This window comes from Notamacropus eugenii, chromosome 3 (assembly GCF_028372415.1).
Source record: "Notamacropus eugenii isolate mMacEug1 chromosome 3, mMacEug1.pri_v2, whole genome shotgun sequence".
Taxonomy (NCBI): Eukaryota; Metazoa; Chordata; class Mammalia; order Diprotodontia; family Macropodidae; genus Notamacropus; species Notamacropus eugenii.
The window spans coordinates 125,664,245-125,691,787 of record NC_092874.1 but is presented as its reverse complement, the minus strand read 5'-3'; the positions used below and the strand labels follow the sequence as shown (position 1 = coordinate 125,691,787).

Here is a 27,543-nt window from a genome sequence, read left to right as displayed (position 1 = left end):
AACACACTAGAAAACTATACAAATCATGGCTTTTACTCCATGAATTCATAAGATATTAATTATTCTGTATCAATAGGTATTCCAATAGACCACAGCCTACAGTTTCATTGTTTACAGTATACTTTTATCCTCCTTAATACTTTTATGTTTGTGTGGCCTTGAACATAGTAGGTTGGCTGACTTGACATTTCAGCCATCCATAGATAGTCTGATGCTTCTTACCTTACAGTGGCCCACTGCCAATGATCTACAATGGAAAAATTCTATGAAAGAAGCTAGTTCTCCTCCTGAGAATAATCTGTGCAAAAGCATTTAACATCCCTACCAACAAAGGTAGGGTCTTTATGTTTCCATCTGTGTTTCCTTTAATTGGAGCATCTCTTGTTAAACCCACTCTTGTATGTGATTTTCTTTGGCTATGTACAAGAAAAGGACCAGTTCCTGGGGGAAAATATGAAATAACAAATAATAATGCTTCTATTTTCATTTAAAAAAAGCATGTTTATCTTTTTGCCATTTCTTTTTTAGTATTTTTTTCTTTTTCTTTTTTCAATGATATATAGAGAGAAAATTGAAAGAGTTTAATATGCAATGAGAGAAAGAAATGGAAGCATTTTATGGAATGCATGACTTTGGTGTTACAGCTCATAACATTTTCCAGATGAATTTATACCTTCTGCTTTTCTGGACAGAGAAAGGCCAATGCTATGCTTCATACACATTTCTCTAATCTCCTTCTCTAACAAATGGCTTTGTTTGTTTGTTTGATGACCTTTATGGAGAGTCTTTGATAATCAGGTTGAGAATTAAGACATCACTAGGCAGTGGAACACAGATGGGTTTCAGCTGATACTTTAGGAAAACAATGTTCTCATCTTTTTTTTTTCCCACAGAAACTCAGAAAATCTTTATTATTGTACAAATAAGAAACTTTTTTATGCTATTGCTGTCACCATGATAAATGAATTGTTCTGGACTATTTCTGTCCTCTGTGGGATCATCTAATTAAGAAGCATTATTTGAAAATGACAAATCTTTCAAGAAAGGCAGCATTTGCTCCAGATCAAATGTGTTGAAGTTTGCTGAGGATCATGTATTTAGATGGCTCTGTTGCATTCTTACCTCCAGAGGCCTACAAACACACTAAGTGCTAAATTAGAATTACCACAGAAAATGAAGCTTCTGCGTAGAGGATATCTCAGGATAAGTGGTTTTCCATTAGTTAGAGGGGAAACATAAAACCAGAAATAAAACATTCCTTCTCACCCACCCAAGCTATTTCAGGTGACCAGAAATAACTAAAAATGTAGCTAAGAATGTAATAGTCACCCAATTGTTCAAGACTTAAAAGAATTTAGGGTAGACATGTGAAAATCTGTCACTGAGCCCAGATAAAAATTATATACTCTTATCTCTTCTTATTCTTTTGTGGAGAAAGTCAGATTTTATCTCATCTACATATAAAGTTGTGTTTACACATTGACAAAATAAGTTCAATTCTGTGATGATGGAGGCCTGGAAGCTAGTGGTTCTTATTCTCCTTGTACCACCACATTCCCCATGACTTCTTTGTACTTGGGTGACCTGAATTAATTCCACAATTAGAGATTAGATTTAATATGTAAATACTCCCCAAAATTCAAAGGGCCTATAATATACTAATGTGTAAAATGACTAATAAGATTTGCTCCTAGAATAGGAAGGTGAAGAAAGTGGTGGAGGGGTGAAAAGAAGTGAAGATCATTCAAAATTTCTTTCGTTTTTTTCTGAAGGATATCAGGAAATTCATGATGCTCAAATCACACATCTTTAAAAGTGTTGCATATTATTACAAAAGAATATTTATCTACTTAATCATTAAATATAATACTTTGACAAATTTTGAAAAAATATTCACAAAAAATAAAGTATGCTTTTACTTACACAGAAAAATTATAAAAGTCAATGCATTAATCAGTCTTAGTCCTCCCAAATGTCTTTGAGACCTTCAGTTTAGTGTTCTTATTTGATAATCTTATTGAAAGTAAAGATAATTCAGACCTAGACATACTTTTGCACAGATCCTTACCACCTTTCTTTGAAAGACAGGAAGTAGGAAGTGGTTTTTAATTTTGTTATCCTGGGTTAGGTGTGGGTAGAACAGAGTGAGGGAGGAAAATAGAAAGGAACATGGAGTTGTTCCACTCAAGAAGAAACCAAACATATTAAATGGAGGGAAATACTTATTTTAGAAATGGACAATCAAGTAATTGATTTTTGATAAGCATCAATATTGAGGAGACAGACGTGAGTTCCAAGTTCAGATTCTCAACTATTATCACTGATTCTTGTTTATTTTATTATGAATAACCATGTGGAAGTTTCAGTCTATAAGGGAAAGGAGATTAATTTGATTACAACTTACCTTTGTAGCCTTATCTAAAAATCTGGGATTCTGTAAAAAGGAAGAGATTGGTCTTGATCATAAATTTGGAATTAGAAAGACCTTTAAAAGTTGTTGAGTCATTCAATCTTGTATGACTCTTTTCGACCCCCTGCACCTTACCATACCAGACCCTTCTATCTTCTACTGTCTCCTGAAGTCTGTCCAGGCTAAAATTCATTGCTTCCATGATACCATCTATCCATCTCATCCTCTGCTGTCCCTTTTTCCTTTTGCTTTCAATCTTTCCCAGCATCAGAATCTTTTCCAATGAGGCCTGTCTTCTAGTTATGTGGTCAGAATATTTAAGCTTCAGCTTCAGTGTTTGACCTTCTAGTGAATAAGTCTGTCTTAATTTCCAGAGTTAGGATTCAAACCCAGGTACTTTCTCTTCTACTACATTATGTTCTCTTATCTCTAGAAGTTCTGATCCTTTATATGTTCCATATCCTTGCTATCTCTCATTCTCAAACCTTTCCCAAATACTGTCCCTCATTCCTAGAATAGATTCCTCTTCACGTCTCCCCAACTCACTTTTCTTGTTGAAATTTCTTCTCTTAAGACTCAGCTCAGATGCCATCTCATTTCAATGCTATTAAAAAAAAACCCACAAAAACTAAGCACCTACTATGTGTGAGACACTGAGAAATATAAAGATTAAATAATATAGTACTTGCCCTCAAGGAGCTTATATTCCTCTGAAGGAAATGTAAAGACTTTCCCACTTTTCTCACCTGAAAATGGTTAGCCTCTTCCTCAAATTTTGGACTTTTTTTTTGCACTCAATTGGCATTTTTATATTACTAGTTTTAATGGGGATTACAAATGTTTCTCTCCTTGGGAACTGTATAACAAAAAGGAAGAGTACTAGGTCCCCCCTCCCCCCTTTATATCATTTCAGGACACTGCTTTTAGTAATTTATGCAAACATACTCAGTTGCCCTGGAGGAAGTATGAGGGATTTAGGGACAATAAAGAAGCTAATAGGCTACTATTACCCAAATCTCAGCTAAACTTTGTGTCAAAGCCTCACTCAGCTCACTAGGGGCCCAGGTAAACTTTGAAGGAACTTCTCTCTTTAGAATATTACTTCTATTCTTATGACCTGGAAATTTCAGTATCTGATACCTCAAAAGTGGTGATCACTATCCCACCTCAAAAACATATTCGCAAGACTAAAAACATGAATAATTTTATCTATAAATCAATGAAAACAGGACACTGTAGCAGCAAGCACCCTGACACATCCAGGATGACCTGCTAGCACAGGTCCTTAGATTAGATTTTCTTAAAGGAAAGCAACTTATGCGGGTCAACAATCTTCTTTAATCACATATCACAACAGAGAAATTACAGAGAAATAAAGTCCAACAGACAGGGATTCTAACTGTTTGATCATAAGCAATTCATACATTACAAATCAACAGACAGCTCCAACTGTTTGATCATTACATACATACATAGTTACCAGAGAGAAACCAACATCTAGGTTTTTAAGTTTGGAGGGCTCCTTCACAGCTTCCCAGAGTCTCATCTGGTACACCGACCTTCTTCCAAAAATAAGCCCTAAAGCAAAACCTCACCTCAGAGTATATATGCACTTTTCAGAGCTGGAGGGCATGAGTCTTGTGACCCAATGCCTCATTAGAAATTAACAAAAGGTGTAAGCCTTCCTACACAATAAGCCTTCCCTACACAAACTTCCCTTAATGGGTGGGGAAGATCTTTACATTACAGACACACACTAACATCCTAAGAAAAAAATAGCACCAGGGCACAACTGTCCTCCCAGAGAACTGTATCATTTCATTCACTTTTAACATTACCTTGACTGGGACTCCAATGGTAGTGATGTGGATTTCTCCAAATCAATGCTCTCCTCATTATTGGCTTCTTTTTCTGATTGCAATGTTGCTGTATTTCAGCAGTTTCGGCCCCCAGTTTTTCTCAGCATATTACTAGTCACTGGTGGTATTTGCTTTCCCTCTTGTGACTCCACATCCTGCAACTCTTTTCAGTTCTCAGGAGGTGGAGATCCTTTCAACACAGGCCCCTTCTATGTTGCTTCTCTTGTTGCATCTCTCCTTAGAACTCAGTAAATGTCCTCTCAGGTGCCCTCTTTTTATTTTCTCACTCTGCATTTTTCCTTGTTTTCTGAAGTGGATGGCACTCATTCCCTTTCTATGGAACAGCTCACCTGAAACATTTACTATCTGTAAAATACTGTAGCTTAAATGACAAGTCACTTAATCTTTCTTGGCCTCAATTCCTCATTTATAAAATGAAGGATTTAAACTATATGGCCTTTGAGCTTCCTTCTGGCTCTAAATCTATGATCCCACAATCCCATGAACTGACAAGGGAATGTGCTTCAAAGCCTCTGTTGCTTAGGGTCATTACAGTCCCAAATACATCTCTAGAAAGACTCTATCCATTTTCTGAAGCCTTCTTTTGTCTGCTTATCCACAGTATCACTCTTCACATACAAGAAATCTTCCTCAGGAGTTGGAGAGATTTTCATAGAAGTAGATATAAGTCAAATGTCACGGTAGCTTCCACTGGCTTGTATATGTCATCCAATTATACAAACAAGCCCAGAACTTGAATCCAGGGTAGAAAACACTCTGTGGGATAAACAGTACATTGAGTGTGAACCCTAGCCTAAAGATCCTAAGCCACAACCCCTTCCCCTCAAATAAGGAAATTCCTCAGTTTAAACAAGAATTCTGACAATTGTGGAACAAGCTATCCATTCTGGGCTTTGTATCCCTGGGGTTCAGAGAGTTTTCAGAGCAAGGGAGATCTTGTGAAACAATTGTTACTGCTTAGAACCCATAAAGAAAAGACTAACTTCTATCTCCATGTATCTCTTAATAAAGCCCATTCAAGAAAACCAATTGTGAATATGTTCCATTTTTCTGAATGTAGGAATACTTAGAAGCCAGTATTATAATAGGAATTATTTCTGAACCTTGGTCTTCTAGAAGAATAAGTGGATAGTTGGAAGAAAGGAGATGGTGATAGGATGGGCTTTCTTTCCCAAAGAACTCATACCCTTATCTGCAACTCTAACTTATGTGCCCAGAATAATTCTCATGGGTAGAATAGCTTTCCCCTCACTCAAACCATCATCTTTATTGCCATTCATTCTAGCATTATAGCACTATTACTTTGCTTCTTGATGGCTTTCGTAGCATTGAGTCACTTTTTAAAATGCAAATGTGTATGGTAAAAGTAACTTCTTAAACCATCATTAGTCAACATCATGTTGATAACCATTTTAGAAGAAAAATAAAATATATGACAGATGTCTGAGTAGCGAAGTGATACTGCCAAAGTTCATTTTATTTACTTCACAATTATGTCTATTACCTCTTGGACATGATGCTCAATATCATCTCACAATTCACCTTTAGTATTTATGTTACAAGTAGCAAATTCTTGCGTTAGATAATAAAATCTATGGTAGCGTATTTATAGGGTATTCTGGGTGACCTTTTTTTTTAATTGGCCAGAGCCTTATGGAACTACTATGACTCACCTAATAATATAAAGTGATACTCATGTGTGAATTACTACTCATGGTAGTAATGCTAAATAATGGTTTATTGCTTTTTGTCTACTTAAACCATCAGAGAACCCATCATTTAGTGACATTTTCTTCCTAATGAGCAGAAACATTTATACTTCATTTATTGTAATTATTTTTGCTTGCTGTTTGATCTAATAGTTTTATAACCGTGTGTAACCTCATAGATTGCCTGCTTAAAAGCTCAACAGATTTTCTTATTGTGCGACCTTTGTAAGAAGCCTTATGATTCAGGCATGGCTCTTAGACCTCTAACTCTACTGTACTCTATGATAATGGGTAATAGTAGCTATTTCAAGGTCATTCTTGAAATAATAAATAGTACCTTCATTGAGTAGTCCTAAATTAGCACCTTCTCTGAAAAACAGCTGCCTTCCAAAGTTATTGAGTATTTGTCTTCCTTAGGCTAGTTATTAGAAGTTGCCTGGTATAAGATTTTTTTCTAGATAATATTCATCTGTGTCTAAGACCATGAATGGGGTGGAATCTTTGCTAAAGGTAATCCAATCATGTATTCAGAATAGCAATCATGAGTCCATAAATATTGTCTATGAGTTCAGTCATGTCTACCCTGGCCAATCAGTACTCCTCCAATATCCAAGGTCAGAATTTTTTTTTACTAAGTTATGTGAGAAGGGAGACCTTTCCCTCTCTCTCTATATCATTCTTAAGTCAAAATGTTGCCAATAATTTCTCACAATGAGATGGTCTTTAAAAATATTAGTGCATTGACTGTTATGGGGCCAAGAATTCTGCACATCTGGAGCAATGCATTTCTTATGTGGAAGCACCAGAGGGAACCTTGAAATAAGTTGTATTCCCAGTATGCACCATTCATCTGGTCTCTGACTGTACCATATGCCACAACAAATACCAAGGGAATGAATATGAATTGTGTGTTTTAATTTGCTTTCAAAAAAGCAAAAATGGTATAGTAATACTTGCTATATAACTTTCTGTTTAGAGGTCATCTTTTTCCTAAATATTAGAGTATAAATAGGAGAGATTGATCATTTCTCCAACCCTTAGAATTAACCCTTTGAATACAATACAAAAGACCTCTATGAAAACGCACATATTTCTCAGAAAGAAGTAAAATTACCTCAAGCCATCTTCCATTAGCACATTAGAATGGAATAATTTTTCAGGTCAGTTAATCATCTTTGAACAGCCTGGTTCTTAGGGGGTGCAACATGTATACTTTAATGGCTGTACAAATAGAGGAAAGTCAGCATAGCATTATAAATGTTTTTATGGCTGAGATCATCATAGGGGAATTGAATGCAGAGCACGTTTGAGTATAATATCTAATAGAACCTTGTACAGCACAGGGACATGGTTTTTGATGTGACAGATGAAAAGCTGGCTCAAGAGAATGTTGAGTTTAGGGACAACATACATGGAATGATATGCCAAGTGGGGAAAGTAATGAGAATGTTTGTGTTTAGGGGTAAAGGAGGAAGGAGTAGATACCTCAAATAGCTAATCAAAAAAGAAAAGCTGTTTAAAAAAAGTGGAATAATGAAAATAAACTTCGCTACTCTATATTTTTTGCCCTTATTTCTACTCTGTAGTACTAACCCATTTAAAAATTGCTTTTTTCAGAGACAGGACCAACATATGCTAAGTATTGCTAAGTTTATTATAATTTTTTAAAAATGTTCCTGTGTTAGGTCTTAAACAAACAAAAACAGAACAAATAAAAAACCTCACATGTTATAAGTTTTTTTGAGGGCAGTCAACTTTTTTTTTTGGAGGGGGGAAGTGAGGCAATTGGGGTTATGTGACTTGCCCCAGATCTTGCAGCTAGTAAGTGTCAAGTGTCTGAGGCTGGAGTTTGAACTCAGGTTCTCCTGACCCCAGAGCCAGCTATTCACTGAGCCACCTAGATACCCCAGGATATGTGTCTTGATCCAGCTTTGTATTACCAGTGTCTTATGGTGCCTTGCTTAGTACTTGTTGAATAAATCACAAACAGCTAGGTACTTTTGATCTTATGTGTGGTTGGCATTTAGACATGGAGGGTGTGATTGCTATTTGAATGAAAGGAACTCGTGTTCCTCACTGGGAGATGTGGCTTATCTGGGAGAATATTTTGTCACAGATTAATGCTTGACTTGCTTGAGCACAGAGGACAAGTGTCTCTTTTATCACAAGGTTTGTGCCTCAGCAACCAATTCAAGAATTCACAAAAGAAGGGGGTAGAACATTTATCCAAAAGTAAAGGTGTACTGAGGAATGTATCAGGAAAACATAGCCTACAATCAAAGCAGTGAGCCTAATGAGCTCCTGTCATTAAAACTTTAGCATAGAGCATCCAATCCTCCCTTCCTCCAATTAAACAATTTATTCAATTTTCACTCTTATGCTGGCCAAAAATGTCAGCTGCAAAAAGCTTTTTAATTCTATAGCCTCCTAAAATGCTATTTTGAGGAAGAGAAAAAGGCAGAATGGGTTATCTCTCTTAGTGATCTATCATGATGCAGTCACAAAACCTTTCGAAATCATAGATTAGTCTGTAAAGAAATGGAAGGAAAATAGATTTCATTTAGATAGGCATAGGGGCTAAATTACATGAACTAGATTTATGTATGGCTCTGTCTGCTACATATGGTAAGAGTGAGGGCAAGAACATATGCCACCATCATGGCACAGTGGAAAATCCTCAATTTGGGGGAGTTAGAAGACCTATGTCTTCCACTAAATAATTTGCTCAAGTCCATACTTCTAACTTTTCTGTTGCTTAGTTGCCATATCCATTATATGCAGTTAAAGCTACTTGCCTTTAAAAATTACTTTGCTTCCCTCACAGGTTAGTTGTAAGAATTCATTTAACACACTTTAGAGAGGTCTTCCTACTTCTGGTTTCCTTGGGGAAATGTGATGGAGACAGAAAAGAGAAGAGAGAAATATTGGAGCTGACAAGAAAAGGCATTTTGAAGGTAATTTGAATAGTTTCAGAATTGTGAAGAAGGCCAGGGATTGAATTTGGGGAGCAGAAATTTGGAATATCTGAGAAGTTGATAGAATAGCTAGGGCTGAGGAGGGAGAAGGATTTAAGCAGTAGGTCCTGAGCAGGAAAAGAAGTGGGAAGAAGAATAAGAAAAAGAGAATGAGGACAGAAACTGAAGGAGAACTTAAAAGGGAGGATGGGAAAGTACTGTTATCCTTTTCACATCATGGGGGTTAGGGATATAGCACCCCCATGATCTGGAAAATCTGTGAAAAAGTTTTTGGCCCTTCATGCCAGAGAAATTTGATTTTTTCTTTTATGGGGTATTTACCTTACTGTAAATACTGTAAAAATATGTTGATATTATACAATACTATATATGTTTTATGCATTTCTTAGTTTCTAAAGTTTTTCTGCACCATCTGCTAGTCTTCATGTGTCATCTGTGGCTTCCACAAAACTCCCCCCAAATTCTTTTTTAATTTTTTTTGATGACCAGTGATATCTCAGAACCATGATGGGGAAAGTTGGGATGTGGATGGGACATAATTGGTAATCTAAGTAAGATGAAATGATAAGAAATTAGTGGGAGAAAGACCATGGGATCATAGAATTAGATGAAAAAAGAACTTAGGAGCCATTTAATTCAATCTCTTCCTTTTACAAATGAGAAAACCAAGACCCAGAGATGCTAAATGATTGATTGAAGATCATATAGATATTAAATAGAGGAGATAATACTTGAACTTAGATTATTCAGTTCTGTAATATAAACTTTCTTTACTAAGGATTGGTTGTGGCTATCATAGTCTTAATAAGGAAGTAATGAGGAGAGCGATGATTCTGAAACTGGAGGAAAAACCAGAAAAATCTCACTGATTGATTACCAAGGGAGAGTACTAGCAAAAACAGATGAAGATTAAGACCTTCACTAGCTGCAAAGGAATCTAGCTAGGTGGCACAGTGGATAGAGTATTGAATGAATTAGGAATTTATATTTAATTACAAAGAACTAAATTCAAATTCTGTCTCAGACACTTACAAGCTCTAAGAAAGTTGCTTAACCTCAGTATGCTTCAGTTTCCTTATCTGAAAATGGGAATAATGTATATATGTATATAATTATAATAATATATATTATAATATACAATAATAATATACATAATAAATAGCACCAACATCCCAGGAATGTTACGAGGACAAAATGAGATTATATACATTCAAATACTCACACAGTATATGGATGAATATATGTATGTGTGTATCTGCATATATGCATCTGTCTTTGTAAACCTTAAACCACTATCTAAATGCTAGCTTTTGGCCTGAATTGAGTGTGCAATGTTAATATTGACATGGGCAAATGACTGAAGTCTGTATTTGAAGTACAAGTTGTTCTTCCTAGAAAAGAAGGTAAAGGGATTTGAGGAACATATGTGTTCCTCGGTAGGTTATTAAGGTGAATGAAGTATTTCTTTAAAACCAGTATAAAGATTTCAGTGTGAAGAAGGAGAAGAAGGTGAAGATGATTCTGGCCTGTATGGGCAAGGTTGAAGAATATTACAAAGGAGGGTAAGGGAACACTTGGAAAGATTCTTTCCCCAGAGCAGGAAACTGTATAAACTGAAGAGGAAGCAGTGTCTGTCCACTTAGAAATGATAACATATACCAACATATGTTGTCAGGTGGGAAATCATCCAGTAAGGATTAAAGAAAGATGATCTAAAGAGTGCAGGCTGGTGACTCCCTATGCAGGGATATTGAGGCAGTTATGTGTTGATCAGATAACAATAAATGGGAGATCTGCTCTCTTCCAGGGGCATATGTTCAATAAATGATGAATCAATTCTCAAGACTTGTGTTGGGGTGTACAAAAATCAGACCGGTCAGGGATAAGAACAATGCACTCAGCATTTGTCACATTTAAAGAAAGGTCATGTGACTTTCCTTTATCAAATGAAGATTATTTTAAGATACTGAAGGGAAAGGTTACAGCCAGAGAGATCACCAAGGAGCCTAGAAGTGGTCTGAGGGCTATGATAGGACAAAGTTCAAGATGGTCTTGGGGGAAGGCTGTTCCCAAGTCTTGAACATGGTTGCTTCAAGCTCTTTCTGGAATTTCTGGATTCATCTTTGTCCCATTGTGTCAGACAATTCACAAGGTTCTGGCACTGGACCAGTTCAATTTCTAAGGAGTAGTATGGTTCCAGTCAGGCAGAGATGTTTGAGTTCTAATCCCTGAGGTCACAGGTAGAGAGGTATCAGTTATCCTGACTTCTAAGTATATAAATTGCTACATATGGGATATTCTAGAGAACTGGCAAGACGGAAAGAGGGGATAGCAGGCTGAATGAGGGAATATGACTAGGATATAGATATCTTCACCACCTGCATGAAGAAAGACAAGGCCAGAAACAACAGAGCTTTTTCCTTTCAGGGCTATAATAGTTTATGAAACTGAAAGAGTCCAACCAATTTCTGTTAGTTGACATTGGTGCAAATGATGTCACCTGAAGGAACCTAGAAAGCATTGCTAAAAATCAGAAGTTTTAGTCAAGAAACTGAAGACCTTAGGCATGCAAGTAATATTTTCATCCGTTTATAAAAGTAAGGACATTAGAAGAAAAAGGCTGATTTGGGAAGTAAATAAAGGGCTAAACAATAGCACCTTGAAAAGTGTTTCGGATTTCTGGAGTATGGTTTTAATTTTATATACAAGCCTCTGATCAGGGATGAAGTACACTAAACAAAGACTTAAAATTATTTGTAGACATTCAACCATGTCACACTCCTACTCAAAAATCTTTAGTGACTCTCTATTACATCTAGGATAAAACACAGATTCTTCAGCCTGACTTGAAAAAGCCTCAGTAACATGGTTCTGATCTACCTTTATAGTCTTATTTCATATTATCATTCTTCATGCACTCTCCATTCCATTCAAGTTGGCCTGATAGTTGTTATCTGTGTATGGCTTTTATTTTCCACCCTCATACCTTTGTGTATCAGGGATACATTCTCTCCTCACCTCTGTTATTTAGATGAAATGTCTTTAACAAATCTAGAAAGAATTGCTAACACATTGGATGACAGAGTCAGGAGTCAAATACATTTTGAAAATCTAGAATGATGAATCAAATCTAATAAAATTGGATAAAATTAAGAACAAATAAAAATTTAAAACTAGGTTTAAAAAATCATGTCAATCAATAAAAGATGTGGGAATTGTGCCTAGAATATAGTTCATCTGAGGGTTTTAGTGGACTGAAAGCTCAATATGTAAATTCATAATATGGCATGGCAGCCAAAAAACATCTCATATATTCCTAGACTGAATTAATAGTGTCTAGGAATGGAATGATAGTCCCTTTGGCCTGTACCCTGTTTCACATTTTGAGTAGTGCATTTGGGCCTGGGTGACACCTTTGAGGAAGACATTATTGATAAGTTAGTAAGTGCACAGAACAAGGCATCTAAGATGGTAAAGGATCTTGAACTCATGCCACATAAGGATTGGTTGAAGAAACTGGAGATGCTTAGCTTGGAAAAAATGTTTTAATAGGAAAGTGATAGTTGTCTTCAAATATTTTGAAATCTTGTCATGTGGCAAAGAGATTTGACTTATGTTCTACTTTGACATGGTTATAGAGGGTCAAACTAGAATGGATCAAAGTTGTAAAGAGGTTACTGTAAAATGAAAACAATAGCACTCACCCTACCTATCTCCCAGGATTATTGCGTGAAAACCAAATGATTCCCTCTGCCTGTTAGCTCCTACCAGGGCTCAGCTCAGGTGCCACCTCCCTCATGATTCCTTTCTTTATTACCCCAATTGTTTGTATTTTCCCTAACCTCCCAAATAACTGTGTTCATTTTGTATTTGATTTGATATTTATTTATCTTTGTACATGTTGTCTCTTGCCAGGAGAATGTAAGCTCCTTGAGGGTAGGGATATTTTTTTTTGAGACTGTAGAAGAAAGGTGGTCTTATATCACCAGTATTATAGGGCCTGACACATTGATGCTTTCTAAATGCTTATTGAATTAACAAATAAGGTGAGAGAGACAAAACCAATTCACTGCTTTATGGACAGCCTGGTTATGAGCCTTTTCAAACTCAGACTGGTCCTCTGATAACAGACATCATCTGTTGCTAGACCCACATTCGAAGGCATTTCATTGTAGTTGGATCTGTTTGAGTTTGTGCTCTATTAACATAGTCTTCACAAAGGCAGGGATATTTCCATGATGTAAATAGAGGATGGGAGGTTATACAGAAATACATTGATGCATTTGTAGCAAAGGAGTCAACGTTGTCTCATTTTCTTCTCCTCTGAATTCGATGAGGCACATCTTTAACAAAGCATCTTTTACAAGTTGATGGAGAAGTAATTGGTCACTTATTTGTTGATCCAGCTAGTTGCTTTGGCATTAAAAATATCTGTTCAGAAACCAAAATTATCATCATGATTTGAAAAACTGATTGAAAGCATAGACACAGCCATTGAGGCATAGTCTAACTCTCCTAAATGCTTGGAAAATAGAAACACATGCAAAAGAAATGGACTTAATTTTTAATATAGACAAGACCAAAAAGCTGAGCAGAGAGAAATATCTGCAAGAGTTCATGTGGCAGATTCAGTTTAAGGAATACAATTACATTTACTCTTCCTACCACCAGGGTCACAAGCGGAGGGCATTCTGAGATATTTTTAATACACTGGCTAAAATCTTTTCTACAGCAATTCTCTTAACAGTAACTCTTGTCTGTGACCTCCAGACCTGATGATCTTGCAGGTTAGGAAAACCACCTAGAAAAGAAGTATGTGAATCTATATATACACATATATGTGTATGTAATATATAATGTATATGTATTTATACATACACACAGACATATATGCATAGACATAAGCATATATGTATATGTGTGTATGTATACATGTACATAATTGCAAAAACTAGAGTATGAATTTTAGTGAAATAAGGTGACAAATTCTGTATTTATGAAATAGCGGTCATCTGACTCCATATCTATTGCCTTATGAACAGACTTAGTCAGGAAATACACTTTACAAGTTATGAATGTAATCAGAAAATCACTAAAATTTTTTGAGTGAACAGCTACGTATAGTAGAAGGCAATGTAAGTCACTGAGAGCCGAGAGACTTGGGCTCCATTTCTGAGATTTCCCCTGCTTTGCTCTGGGACCTTGAGCAAAATTAATGTCAGCTCACTAAGGTGTCATGTTCTATAATTTTAAATGGCATCTCTAACACTTTTACTCCCTTATTCATAATGGTGACATGAATCATTGTTCATGCTCCCACCCCCTTTCTTTTAAAAATAAGCCTTATCAAGAAATACAGGTAATAGGGTATAGAAAGTTATCTGGCCCTACAGGACAAAAGAGAAGATAGGGACAAGGGAAGGGAGGGATGATAGAAGAGAGGGCAGATTGGTGATAGGGGCAATTAGAATGCTCGGTGTTTTGGGGTGGGGGGAGGGGACAAATGGGGAGAAAATTTGGAACCCAAAATTTTGTGAAAATGAATGTTAAAAGTTAAATAAAAAAAAAAATTTAAAATAAATAAATAAATAAATGAATACGTGCTTGAATTGAATATAGATGCTAATGATAGATTCCTAGACACACATTCCAGAGGAAAACCAACTTGGGTGTATCCTGGGCATATCATCACAGGAAAGTGAGAGAGTGAATCTCTGGGGTGAAGAGAAGTCAGGGGCCTAAAGAGAGAGAAACAGAGGATAAATAGTGAGAACTCATGACACCAGGGCTGGGGGAGCTGCAGTAGGGGAAGGAAGAAGGGAAAGGAGATGAACAGAGTTTACCTTCCATCCTCCTTGTCACTAAATTCTTGCCTTTACCAGACTTAGTGAAAGGTAAGAAACACGTATGACATGGGGGAGTGGGAAGGACAGCAGAAGGCAGTAGAGGAGAATAGGGAAGGAGGAGGGGAGGAAAATCTTAACGCTGACAGTGTGGAAAGAAGAAAGGTTTCCATGACATTAGTATGGCTCATTTGCTTGAAGGGCATGGTGGAAGGCTTTTTGCAGGTAAGGAATATACTAACATAAATTTAATAAGAGCCTAATAGATAAGCTGTGGACACCAAGGTGGCACAGTGGATAGAGCATTGGACTTGGAATCAGAAAAACTCCTCTTCGTGAGTTCAAATCTGGCATCAGACACTTACTAGCTGTGTGACCCTGGGCAAGTCACTTAACCCTGCCTGCTTTCCTCATCTGTAAAAGGAGTTGGAGAAAGAAATGGCAGACTACTCTAAGATCTTTGTCAGGAAAACCTCAAATTGGGTCATCAAGAGTCAGACACAGCCGAATAAAAAATAGATAAGCTGTACGAAGAAGAAAAAAAAATTGAACTTTCTGACATCAGAATGAGTGGACTCTCAAGGTGTTGAACTCTCAGTCACTGAAAAAGTTTAAATATGGGTTAGATAATCATCCATCAGAGATGCTGGAGAAAATCATATTTTTTCCATTGAGAAAAGGCTTACATAGGTAAATTCTAACCTTCCTTCCAGCTTCAAGATGCCATGAAATGATGAAATAAATTTTATCTTGGATTTCTATTATTTGTGGTGCAAATAGATAATTAAATGTTACATGATTAAAGGCAAAGTATTCAAACAAAAAAAAATTTAAAAAAAATAAGCCTTATTGGCAGCAGCCAAGACTCCTATTTTTGCATCACAACTATTTCTCAATGTACACATTCCCTTGGGCTACCAGAGGAATTGAACCATCTCTGGTAATCTAGACACAAAAACAACAACAATTGGAAAATAATGTGCAAAGTAACATAAAAAGAAGAATTAGAATAATATATATATGGACCATAATTGTATGCAAAGAAAGCTGCATACACAAAACCAGAGATGAATATCCAGAGAATAGAAAGGAAAGCAGAGGGAGGTACTAATGAGCTCTTATTCATAGAGGTTCATTTTTAATGATTCATAATCATAAAAGTATATCTGTGGAACCAGGGTAATCATTTGCTTTTCCTGTTATTTAAGTTGTGAATGATAAACTATTAAAAAAATTAAGTCCAACAACTCTTCCAAAGTTCTCTCACATATAATAAGTGTGATAGGAGAGTAAGTGAAGGGGTAGAGTATTAACCCAAAGAAGTATGGAGCTTTTGTCTGTGCACTAGTTTCCATAATGCTTGAGTCAGGAGACCTTTGATCATTAGGGAGAAATTCTCTGGACTAGAGTTCCTAGAGGACTATGTGTCAACCTGCAGCATAGTTATGTCATCACATGAATATCCTGTCTAATCAGGATCTTGAGGGCAAGAGGTTTAAAGAGGGGGTCTCAGAGCAAAGTAGAGGATGAAAGATATTGATATAGGAATAACCATGACATTCTGAACCACGTGGAGCTATATTTGAACTTTGAAAGCAATGAAACAGGGAATAGTACTGGGGATAAAAACAAAGTCTCCTGGCCTTCTCAATTGCTTCTCTGGTTTTCTTTTAAATTTACTATTTTCTTTCACTTATTTTTCTATCTATTTGTAACATTCATTTAAAATAATTTAAATAATTTTTTTATCTTTAATATTCATTTAAAAATTTTTTGAGTTTCAAATTTCCTCCCTCTAATCCCTCCTGACACATTGAGAAGGGAAGTGATGATATCAATTATATATGTGAAATCTTATAAAACATATTTCCTTTTAGCCATTTTTTTTAAAGAAGCAAGAAAAATAAAGTGAAAAAACTATCTTCTATTTGCACTCAGAGTTCTTCAGTTCTCTTTTTGTATGTGGATAGTGTTTTTCATCATGAACACTTATGATTTTCTTGGATCGTTTTGTTGATCAGAGTAGCTGAGTCTTTTACAGTTGATCATTGTTGTAATATGGCTGTTCCTCTGCACACTATTCTCCTGGTTCTTCTCACTTCACTTTGTATCAGTTCATATAAGTCTTCCCATGTATCTCTGATGTCCCAGGCACAGTTATTTCTTTTCCCCACTAGTGTAGATCTCTGTCTATTTCCTTCTATAATTCATTTAACTTTTCCATATGGAATTTGGATATTATGCCATTTAATATTGATATTACTTCACTGTTTATGCTACCTTTTAGCAAGATGTAGTTTCCATGTTATCTCTGTTAGTTATTTATTTTTGCTTTTTCTTTGAGATCATGATTGCTAGTTGTCTTTTTTAATATACCTGAAGCATAATATATTCTTCTCCAGCCCCTTATTTTAACTCTGATGCTTGGATTTGGGAGAGATATTATAGAGATCATCTAATATAATCCCCCATCTTAGTTTGAAACATTTATAATATCCCTGATAAACATGCACCCCATGAACACTTCTTTGACATTGTCATATGAAGGGACCTATTCCATTTTCCAAAACGTTTCACTAGTTTGAAGTTATTTAGAACTAAAATGTAGATCTTTTTCTTCTTCTTTGTACCCCGAGCTCATTGGTCTTAGTTCTGTATATGAAATCTCACAAAAATAAGTCTAATATCTCTCTTGTCTTTCACGTATTTGAAAAATGTTGTCATATCCTTCCTCTTTCAATTTCAATTTCCCCAGAGGATATCCCAGATTTTCATGGGAAAAAGGTTCTCTTTTATTTTTAACCAAGTTCTTTTTATCACAAAAGGATCAAAGATTTTGACAATTTAGTTCCCTGAGTAGGGTAGATGGCAGAGTATTGATGATGAAATCCTTGAATAAGATTATGAGGAGAGGAGGTAGTTAAGTGATTATGTATGTGAAGACTTTTAAAATGCTCCTACAGTTATTTCCTTTCTTCTCCTAATCCCCTGCCCCAGGTACACCTTAGTGCTCAGTTAATTTTGAAAATACTTTTCAAAAATCAAGAAGTGTAGGTACCAATATATTACTATATAATCTCAGATATGTAATATGAAGTAGAATTTTTGCTCTTAGCATGTGTTCAATATTCCTGTAAAAGAGGTCCCTAGATGGTTAAAGAGAGTTGTAATTGCAAAATAAGTTTAAGTAGTTTTAAAGTGTTTTTATGTAAAAACCTTTATTTACGTATTTTAATATAAAATACATTCAAGTCTTGGATCAGCACTGATTGCAAAACAGAGCCACTAAAGTTATGGTCAAAATATTTTAAAGGAGACCTACAATCTTTTTTTTCTTGAAATAACTAACTTGAACTTACACTATTTTGAAATCTGGTACAATTTCACTGATTTGAAATCATGCAACAGAGGACAATCTCATTATGACTGTGTTTATGTGACAGGCCCTCCAAATGCTTATGAAGTGAGTATGAAGGATAGCCTCCCCACATTATGTAGCACCTAAAACCTAATGGAGCCCTTCTTACTCTCTGGGCTGCTTTCCTCAGTCTAACTTGATCTTACATAAGCTCAGTCTAACTTGATCTCACAATAAGACTATGTGTGTGTTCATCCTTCATTGCCGAAGAAGACCATGCCATCAGAGAAGTAATGACATGACTTGCACTTGACTTTGTTTTGAGTGAGGGAGGGCTGTGCAGGTCACCAGCCTCACTTCTCCTCCAGAGCCATCTGAATCCAGTGACCAGATATTCATCAGGATGACTGGAGACGACCCAGGATGAGGCAACTGGGGTTAAGTGACTTGCCCAAGGTCACACAGCTAGTGAGTGTCAAGTATCTGAGGTGAGATTTGAACTCAGCTCCTCCTGACTCCTACACTAGTGCTTTATCCACAGCACCACCTAGCTTCCCATCACAATAAGACTAGATTCACAGAGAAGGAACACCACCATATAGTTACACCAAATCATGAAATGATAAATTTTTAACAACCATCTTTCTAAAGGTTATTCTATTCTATTTCTAAAAGTTATTCACGGAACATTTTTAGGTTTAATCTGCATTGCTAGCATTTGCACCATCTTTTCTGAAATCTAGGCAATCAACAAAACAATAGTCCAAGCCCAATTTTCTAAAGTACTCAAGTTGAAATTTTAACTATTGGCCTATAAGAGCACATTCCTCTCTTGAGCACACCCCATTCTCTTTTCTCAGGATTCTAGGAGTAACTCTGTTGTGAAGAAATATACTTTTTCCTTCTTCTCATGCTAGATATTTAGTCCTCATCAATGTATTTCTCTCAGATATTCATTATAATGACACTTTTAGGTCTTAAACATAATAATTTAGTGAACAATAAATGATAATATAATTTTTCATATATTAAGGCAAATGCATTAATAATAAAATACATCACACTCCACATGGAAATATTATTCATCATTTTTCTCCTATACAGACAGTATCTGTCAGAGAGAGCATGCACATGCTTAGAGAAACTTGCCAAAGAATGAAGAAAATCCATGTGGAAATCAGGTTAGTTTTGAAACTGTAAATTTTGGTGATCTCTTTCAGCCTTGGAAACTATTCACAAGAGTTCCTTGGTGGATGTTGCTTCTGTGTTGTTTAGAGGATTCTACTGCTAAGCTGAGTTGACATGTTATGCCTGAGTAACACCTCACTGGGTACAAAATGAAAACCAAACTAATTAGCTTCTGAGTGGCTTTTCTGATTCTTATAAGATGTTCCTTTACTTGTTTAGACAATCCTAAACAGCAACTGTAAGTTCCATCACTTCTAGTTTCAAGTTTAGGTGATATATTCCTGAAGTATGTCCTTTCACCTTTCTCTCTGTGTCTGTTTTTCTCTCATCTTTTCCCTTTCTGGGTTTACACTTTAATCAGATAAATTGTATTTGTCCCATGATTATACAAAAAGTTCTGATGCCCATATCTCCTTAGTTTACTAACTTATGACATTCAGAGCTGAGACCTCACAAAACAAGGAGATAAGATATCCAGGCTATTGGAGTGGTAATGAGTTCAGTGGATGCTCTGCTTGGAGATCTAAATGGTGGGCTCTGTTTATCTCACACCACAGACTTTGCCAGCCCTTTCCCCATCCCAGAGCATGAATGTGGGGAGGAGGTGGAGACAGAGAGAGACAGAGAGTCAGAAAGAAAGAGACAGAGACAGAGGAGGACACACAGAGAGTGACAGAGAGAGGGAGGGAGCATGCTCTCCTATATTAGATGCATGGTGGGAAATGAGGATGAATTTGTGTCCATTCAGGAGTGGAAAATGAAGTATGTTTTCCCATTACTTTGCTAATTGTATTTATGTTATATATTAAATATTTTATGTTCAAAACATATATTCCTTCTCTGTTCTGTTAAGATAAATTCTGTTATATGATTTTCGAGTTCCCAAAAGGTTTATGATGAGTACTCAAGACAATTGGGGTACATTTATTTCCAAATTTACCTCACATTGAATTCAGTAATTCATGTGAATCCAGAATTGAGTGAAAGATGGACTAGATAGAGAGATTGATGATGAACCTGGGATTTAGAAAAATTAAGTGGCCTGTCCAAGATCACAATGAAATTAGCAGCAAGTTTAGATTTGAATTAAGATCTGATTTCAAATACAGTGTTCTTACCTCTATACCACTGACATAAAAACACCCATGGTATTTTCACAGAAAATGAAAGCTTAAAAAAGTCAAAGGAATTTTGCCATTCCCTCTCCTACTTGACCTGTTATGGGCTCCCATGCTTGCTACCTGATTGTCTAAGGCCTGGAATGGATTAATAGGTGGGATAAATTCCACATAACAGCTCACTTAAAGGGAATTGATAGCTGTATAACAACTGATCTTTATAAATCCATTTCCCCATACTCCAGAAATTATTCAGAACCAGAAAGGTGAAAGCACTGATTTTGCACTATTTCAATATGTGGACAACTCTACCAAGAATAGTTTCCTCTTTAAAATCTTTATGATTGATCTGAAGGACACTCCTAAATGTGTTTTTGGTTAATGTTTGAATTAATGGTGTTTTTCTAAGAGTCTTAAAAAAAGTCTATAGATGACTTTTATTATAGGAATTATATTAGTTATATTATACTTCGTTATAGGAAATAGTCAGATCCAATCCAAACCAAAAAGCAGTCACGTAAATGAATATTACATGGAGAAACATTCTTCTTGGAAGAATATCATATATAAATAAGAATATGCACAATAATTTGGGAAGAGAGAAAGTGTTGACAATTAGGGTGATCATGAAATGTTTTCCCTAGAATGTGGTTGATAAACTAGGCTTTGAGCTAAAGAAGGAAGGATGCATTGCAGGCATGCAAAATAGTCTGTGCAAAAGCCTAGAAGTGGGAAATCAGATGTTGACTTGGATTAGTGGCAAGTAGGACATAAATAATGCAAAAGAAAGTAATGTGAAACAAGGCTGAGCAGATTGACAATGCAGCCACATGGGGTCCTTTGCCCTCAGATTTGGGGCAAAGTGTCATCTCATCTTGAAAGAAGCAAGTATTATCTGTGCATAACTTTCTTTACACAAAGTTCCCCCAAATTTCATCACCATTGCAACCCTTTTATCGTGGATGTAATATATTGTATGCTGTGGCTTTCACCTAAATAATTTTAACTGGGTACAAGGTTACATTTTCCAGGCATGTTATGCTGATCTAATATTTGTGTGGTAATTCTGGCATTAATTAGTATGCCCTTGGCATCTGGCACCATATGCTGCTGTATTTTAAAAAGAAATAACCATAGCATAACTTTATTACCGCAAATCATAACATCAGTGATGCATGAGTTAGTGAGCATAGTGACATTTGACAGAACCTCCAAACAATTACAAGCAGCCTCTTTAGTATGCAGTTCATCAGTGCTTTGTGCATAACCTCAGCGAAGGTTAGCCAGCATAGATCTTAAAAGAAAACCAGTTGCCACAGTATCGACCAGTCTTCATGCTTAGTCACCTTGTACTTTGAATTCAAAAAAATTGTTTTCATGCTCTTTATATATTCTTGCTTGAAATAATTTTTTCTAAAATATAGGAGAAATTACTTTGAAGTGGCCTAAGAAAAAGGAGTTAAAGAAAAATCTGCTTTTGCCATCTCATTTGGTTTCTGCACACATTTCTATCAAGACTTCAGATCAAGACAAAATCTGTTTTATAAAGTTACCTATTTCAGACCCTCTTTTCTTTTCCATAAATGTTGCTTTGGTTTAAATTGTTTATACGTAAACCTTTCTTCATGTTTCTATTCCAGAAAATAGACATCTTTTAATCTTTTTAAAAAACTACTTCTACTTGAGGTTGATTGAATATGAGTCCTAGTTATTCAAAATAACTTAAACTGAATTGGTGCAAAATGCTAAATAGAATCAATGACACTCAAAACCTTTTGGTACCTGGTTGATTTTGATCTAGTTCCAAGGATTATGTGTTTGGGCTGAGCTATAATCTGGAGGTAAACTATTATACAGTATTTCAAAGATTCCAAAAATCACGGTCCATGCTTAGGTGATAGCAATTCTTTTAATTTGTGGCATCGTGTATTTAGAGATATGTGTCAAGTCCCCCAGCATATAATTTAAGTACTCAAGTGGCTCTAAACTCTTAGATTAATAATAGACCCAATTCTATATCACAAATGTAATGGTGTTAGGGGGAAAGTTTGCTTTTCCCTGGTGAGAGGAACAGATAGGAAAACTGGGTCTAGACAGCTGAACTGTATCTTTCCTAAAAAGGTCCTGGGTTCAGAGAAAGTACATACACTAGTTAAAGATAGCACAAGTCATGGAGAATCTATATATACACAATCTGCATGGTACTTATTCAAATATGTTTATGATTTTATTCCTTTTCTATGATTTTAGAACTAAGAGTGAACTACTACTATTTAAATTAGATACATCTCAGTTTGCTTGCATGGCAGATGCCATTAAACCATAGTAATAAGATTGGGGATCGAAGAATTATAGTAGACTAGAGGAGATGGGGTTTTTCAGTGGAATGGCATCTCAGAGCTATTCTGATTGGGCAAATCCATACTAACAATGATCATTAGACGAATGACTTGAGTACAAACCTGTGTAAAGGTTTATCTAGAGTCTATAAGATCACCAGTTCTCTAAATAACTCCCTCTTTTGTTGAGGGCAGTGAACAACTGCCATAGTGAATTTGTAAGTTCCCTATGCTTGGTCGCTTTGTTGCATGGGATAAGATTAATGGTTAACTTTGCCCCAGATGATTTAAGGCAGCCGAGGACCCTAGTTTATTGAAAGTTGTGACAGATCCTCTAAAAATAGTAAGATTTGAATGCATAGGGCATAGGAAATATCCCCTTTTTATTTTCTTCCATATATATTATTCCCTTATGCTTATGTTCCTCATTCATTTAAAAGTCTGATTTCCACAAAATTTTAAGTTCCAAATTTTCTCCCTATCTCTCCCCTCCCCCACCCCAAAACACTGAACATTCTAATTACCCCTACCACCAATCTGCCCTCCTTTCTAATATTCCTCCCTTCCCTTATCCCCATCTTCTCTTTTGTCTTGTAGGGCAAGATAAATTTCTATACCCTATTACCTGTATTTCTTATTTCCCAGTTGTATGCAAGAACAATACTCAACAGTTGTTCCTAAAACTTTGAGTTCCAACTTCTCTTCCTTCCTCCCTCCCCACCTATCCCCATTGAGAAGGCAAGCAATTCAATATAGGCTATATATGTGTAGTTTTGTAAATAACTTCCATAATAGTCATGTTGTGTAAAACTGACTATGTTTCCCTCTATGCTATCCTGCCCCCCATTTCTTCTATTCTCTCCTTTGACTTTGTCCCGCCCCAAGAGGGTTGTCTTCTAATTGCTCCCTCCTCCCATTGCCCTCCCTTCCATCATCCCCTCCACCCTGCTTATCCTCATCTCCCCCACTTTCCTGTATTGTAAGATACATTTTCATACAAAAATGAGTGTGCATTTTATTTCTTCCTTGAGTTGAATGTGATGAGAGTAAGCTCCACATTTTCCCTTTCACCTCTCCCCTTTTTCCTTCCATTTAAAAGTCTTTTTCTTGCCTCTTTTATGAGAGATGATTGCCCCATTCCATTTCTCCCTTTCTCCTTCCAATATATTTCTCTCTCACTCCTTAAATTTATTTTTTTAGATATGATCCCTTCCTATTCAGCTCACCCTGTGCTCTCTCTCTCTCTCTCTCTCTCTCTCTCTCTCTCTCTCTCTCTCTGTATAATCCCACCAACTACCCAGATACTGAAAAAAAGTTTCAAGAGTTACAAATATTGTCTTTCCATGTAGGAATATAAACAGTTCAACTTTAGTAAGTCCCTTATGACTTCTCTTTACTGTTTACCTTTTCATGCTTCTCTTGATTCTTATGTTTGAAAGTCAAGTTTTCTTTTCAGCTCTGGTCTTTTCATCAAGAATGCTTGAAAGGCCTCTATTTCATTGAAAAACCATTGTTTTCCCTGAAATATTATACTCAGTTTTGCTGGGTAGGTGATTCTTGGTTTTAATCTAGTTCCTTTGACTTCTGGAATATCATATTCCACACTCTTCAATCCCTTAATGTAGAAGTGCCAGGCCTAGAGGCCTATATTGGGCTACCCGAGTCTTTCTTACCTGTCCCAGGTCTTTGGTTGGCCAAACCGGGTAAACGTATGAGAGAAAGGTCGTTCCAGAGTCGAACAAGGGTTGAGCTTTATTACAGGGTCTAGTTACAAGTTCAGGGAGGTCTTCCTTAGGAGGAAGAGGGGGAGATTTCCTAAGGAGGCTAAGCTTAAGGGATTGGAAGTAGAAGTACAAGCGGGGAGAGAGGGGGAGGGGAGAGAGGAAAGAAGAGGAGCGGAGCCTACTGTCCTCTTGGCTCCACACGTGCTAAGAGAGAGCTTTCAGGCTTCCTCAATCCTACTTAACCTTCAGCCGCACAGTTTGCATCTCAATACCGTGCTGTTAGGTAACTAGGTGTGCTCCAATCCGGGACAATCTTGAGGGCAGGGAGACTCCACCCATCACGTATCTCCCGGGGAGAGGCGGAAATACCCGAGCTAGCCAAGCTAGCTCAGTCTGACCTTCTCGAACCCCCGCTGTTCATGGAGGGCCTCGTAAGACTCTAAGATTTAGAAGTCCCACTTTTACCCACTCGAGACCATCCACACGGATTTGAGCTTCCAATCCCAACATAGAAGTTTCTAGATCTTGTGTTATCATGATTGTATTTCCACAATACTTGAACTGTTTCTTTCTAACTGCTTGCAATATTTTCTCCTTGACCTGTTAACTCTGGAATTTGGCTACAGTGTTTCTAGAAGTTTCTCTTTTTGGATCTCTTTCAAGAGGTGATCTATGCATCCTTTCAATATTTATTTTACGCTCTGGTTCCAGAATATCAGGGCAGTTTTCCTTGATAATTTCATGAAAGATGATGTCTAGGCTCGTTTTTTCATCATGGCTTTCAGGTGGTCCCATAATTTTTAAATTGTTTCTCCTGGATCTGTTTTCTAGGGCAGTTGTTTTTCCAATGAGATATTTCACATTATCTTCCATTTTTTCATTCTTTTGGTTTTGTTTTGTGATTTCTTGGTTTCTCATGAAGACATTAACTTGCATCTGCTCCATTCTAAATTTTAAAGAACTATTTTCTTCAATGAGCTTTTGAACCTCCTTTTCCATTTGGCTAATTCTCCTTGTTGGCTTTTTGAACCTCTTTTGCCAATTGAGTTAGCCTATTTTTAAAGGTGTTATTTTCTTCAGCATTTTTTGGGGCCTCCTTTAGCAGGGTGTTTACTTGTTTTTCATGCTTTGCTTGCATGCCTCTCATTTCTCTTCCCAGTTTTTCCTCCACCTCTCTAACTTGATTTTCAAAATCCTTTTTGAGCTCTTCCATGGCCTGAGATCATTGAATATTTATTTTGGATATTTGGGATCCAAAAGCCTTGACTTTTATGTCTTTCCCTGATGATAAGCATTGTTCTTTGTTATCCAAAAGGATGGGAGAAGATATCTGTTCACCAAGAAAGTAACCTTCTGTAGTCTTATTTTTTTTCCCCTTTTTTGGGCATTTTCCCAACGAGTTATTTGACTTTTAGGTCCTTTGTCAAGAGTAGAATATACTCTGGGTATCTTTAAGATCTCAATTCCTCCAAGGTGGCAAAATCAAGCTGATACACTGGTCTGGGAGGAACAAGAAACTTTTGTGCACAGAATCTGTGAGTAGCAGAGTTTCCTCTCCACAACCACCTGACCTGCAGTTCAGCCAAGCCAGTTCTGGGGGCTGAGATTCAAATAAGCTGCTCAATTCCCCCAGGTGCTTTAGGTGGGGGCATGGTGCAATTTAGTGTGAGATTAAGATCAGCTGCTCAGTTCTCCCAGGAGCTTTAGGTGGGGGCAAGGCTGCCACATAGGATTCAATTCCCCCAGGGTTTTTATGATGAGGCCTTCAACAATGGATGGGAGCTGCTGCCTGCCCTAAGAGCCCCACCCGCTGCTGCCTCTGCTGCCACTGCCTGAGGCCTGAGCTATGGGGACACCCTGCTCCTTTCTTGGCAAGCTGAAAAAACCCTCTCACTGACCTTTGGTGCCTGTGGGTTGAGGGATATGTGCTGCTGCTAGAGATTCTTTCCCTGAAGCCTGCTCTGTCCTGCTCCTCCTGGTGGTGCATGGCCAAGGCTGGGCTGGGCTCTGCTCTGTGTCTGGTGCAACAGACCTTTCCCTTTGGACTTTCAGGTCACCCTGGGCTAGAAGCCTCCTCCACTCTTTTGTTCTATGGTTTCTGCTGCTCTAGAATTTGTTGAGAGTCTTTCTTTGCAGGTATTTTATGGGCTGTGGGAGAAGAACTAGTGTATGTGTGGCTTTCTACTCTGCCACATTTGCTCTGTCCCCCTCATCAGTTCTTTCTCTGGAAGTGTATAGCATTTTGCATCATGGGTCCTTTGGAATTGTTTTGAAACATTGCCTTGATCAGGCTAGCAAAGTCTTTCACAGCTGATCATCCTTACAATATTGTTACTGTGTACAATGTTTGCCTGGTTCTGTTCTGATTAATTTCACTTTGCATGAGTTCAAATAAATCTTCCCAGGTTTTTCTACTTTATAACACAATAGTATTCCATCACAATCATATACCACAATTGTTTAGCCATTCCTCAGTTGATGAGCATCCCCTTGATTTCTTTTTTTGGCCACCACAAAAAGAGCAGAAAGAATACCACAATTAGGATTTAAGCAAAGTTTCCCATCAATAAGCCACTATAAATTTTCAGCTAATAAAATAGTCTAAAATATGCAGTATGCTAAAGTCCATTGCAGAGCTTTTTAGCCAAAACTAGAAACTCTAGACCCATCTATCTCAGAAAAGATATTAGAAAAATGTCTCTTATTATATATTTCCAAGAAAATGGGAATGATTTAAATGACACATGAGGAAAGCAGATTTCAAACCCCAAATGTTCTCCTGTTTTGTTCACCTCAAGCAAACAATTCCAGCATATGTGGGCACCTAGGAAGAGCCTAGAGACAAAAATTAATTCATCAATTAGTGCATCAATTAGTACATGAATAACTATGAAGAACTAAAACATTCCATCCCCAAGCATATTGAGTTAACCAGATCTCTCTGCTAAACTGATGTGGTCTCAGACTTGTAGTTTTGTTTAAATGTATATTAAGATTAT

General features: G+C 36.8%; 1 long non-coding RNA gene across 1 annotated transcript in view; it reads left to right on the top strand.

Annotated features, from left to right (window-relative positions):
* Nucleotides 1-27,543, top strand: part of LOC140533287 (uncharacterized) — a 141,075-nt gene that overhangs the window by 95,396 nt on the left and 18,136 nt on the right. Inside the window, exon 2 of the long non-coding RNA XR_011976865.1 lies at nt 19,280-19,356. This is a non-coding gene — a long non-coding RNA (uncharacterized lncRNA). The remainder of the gene's footprint in view (nt 1-19,279; nt 19,357-27,543) is intronic.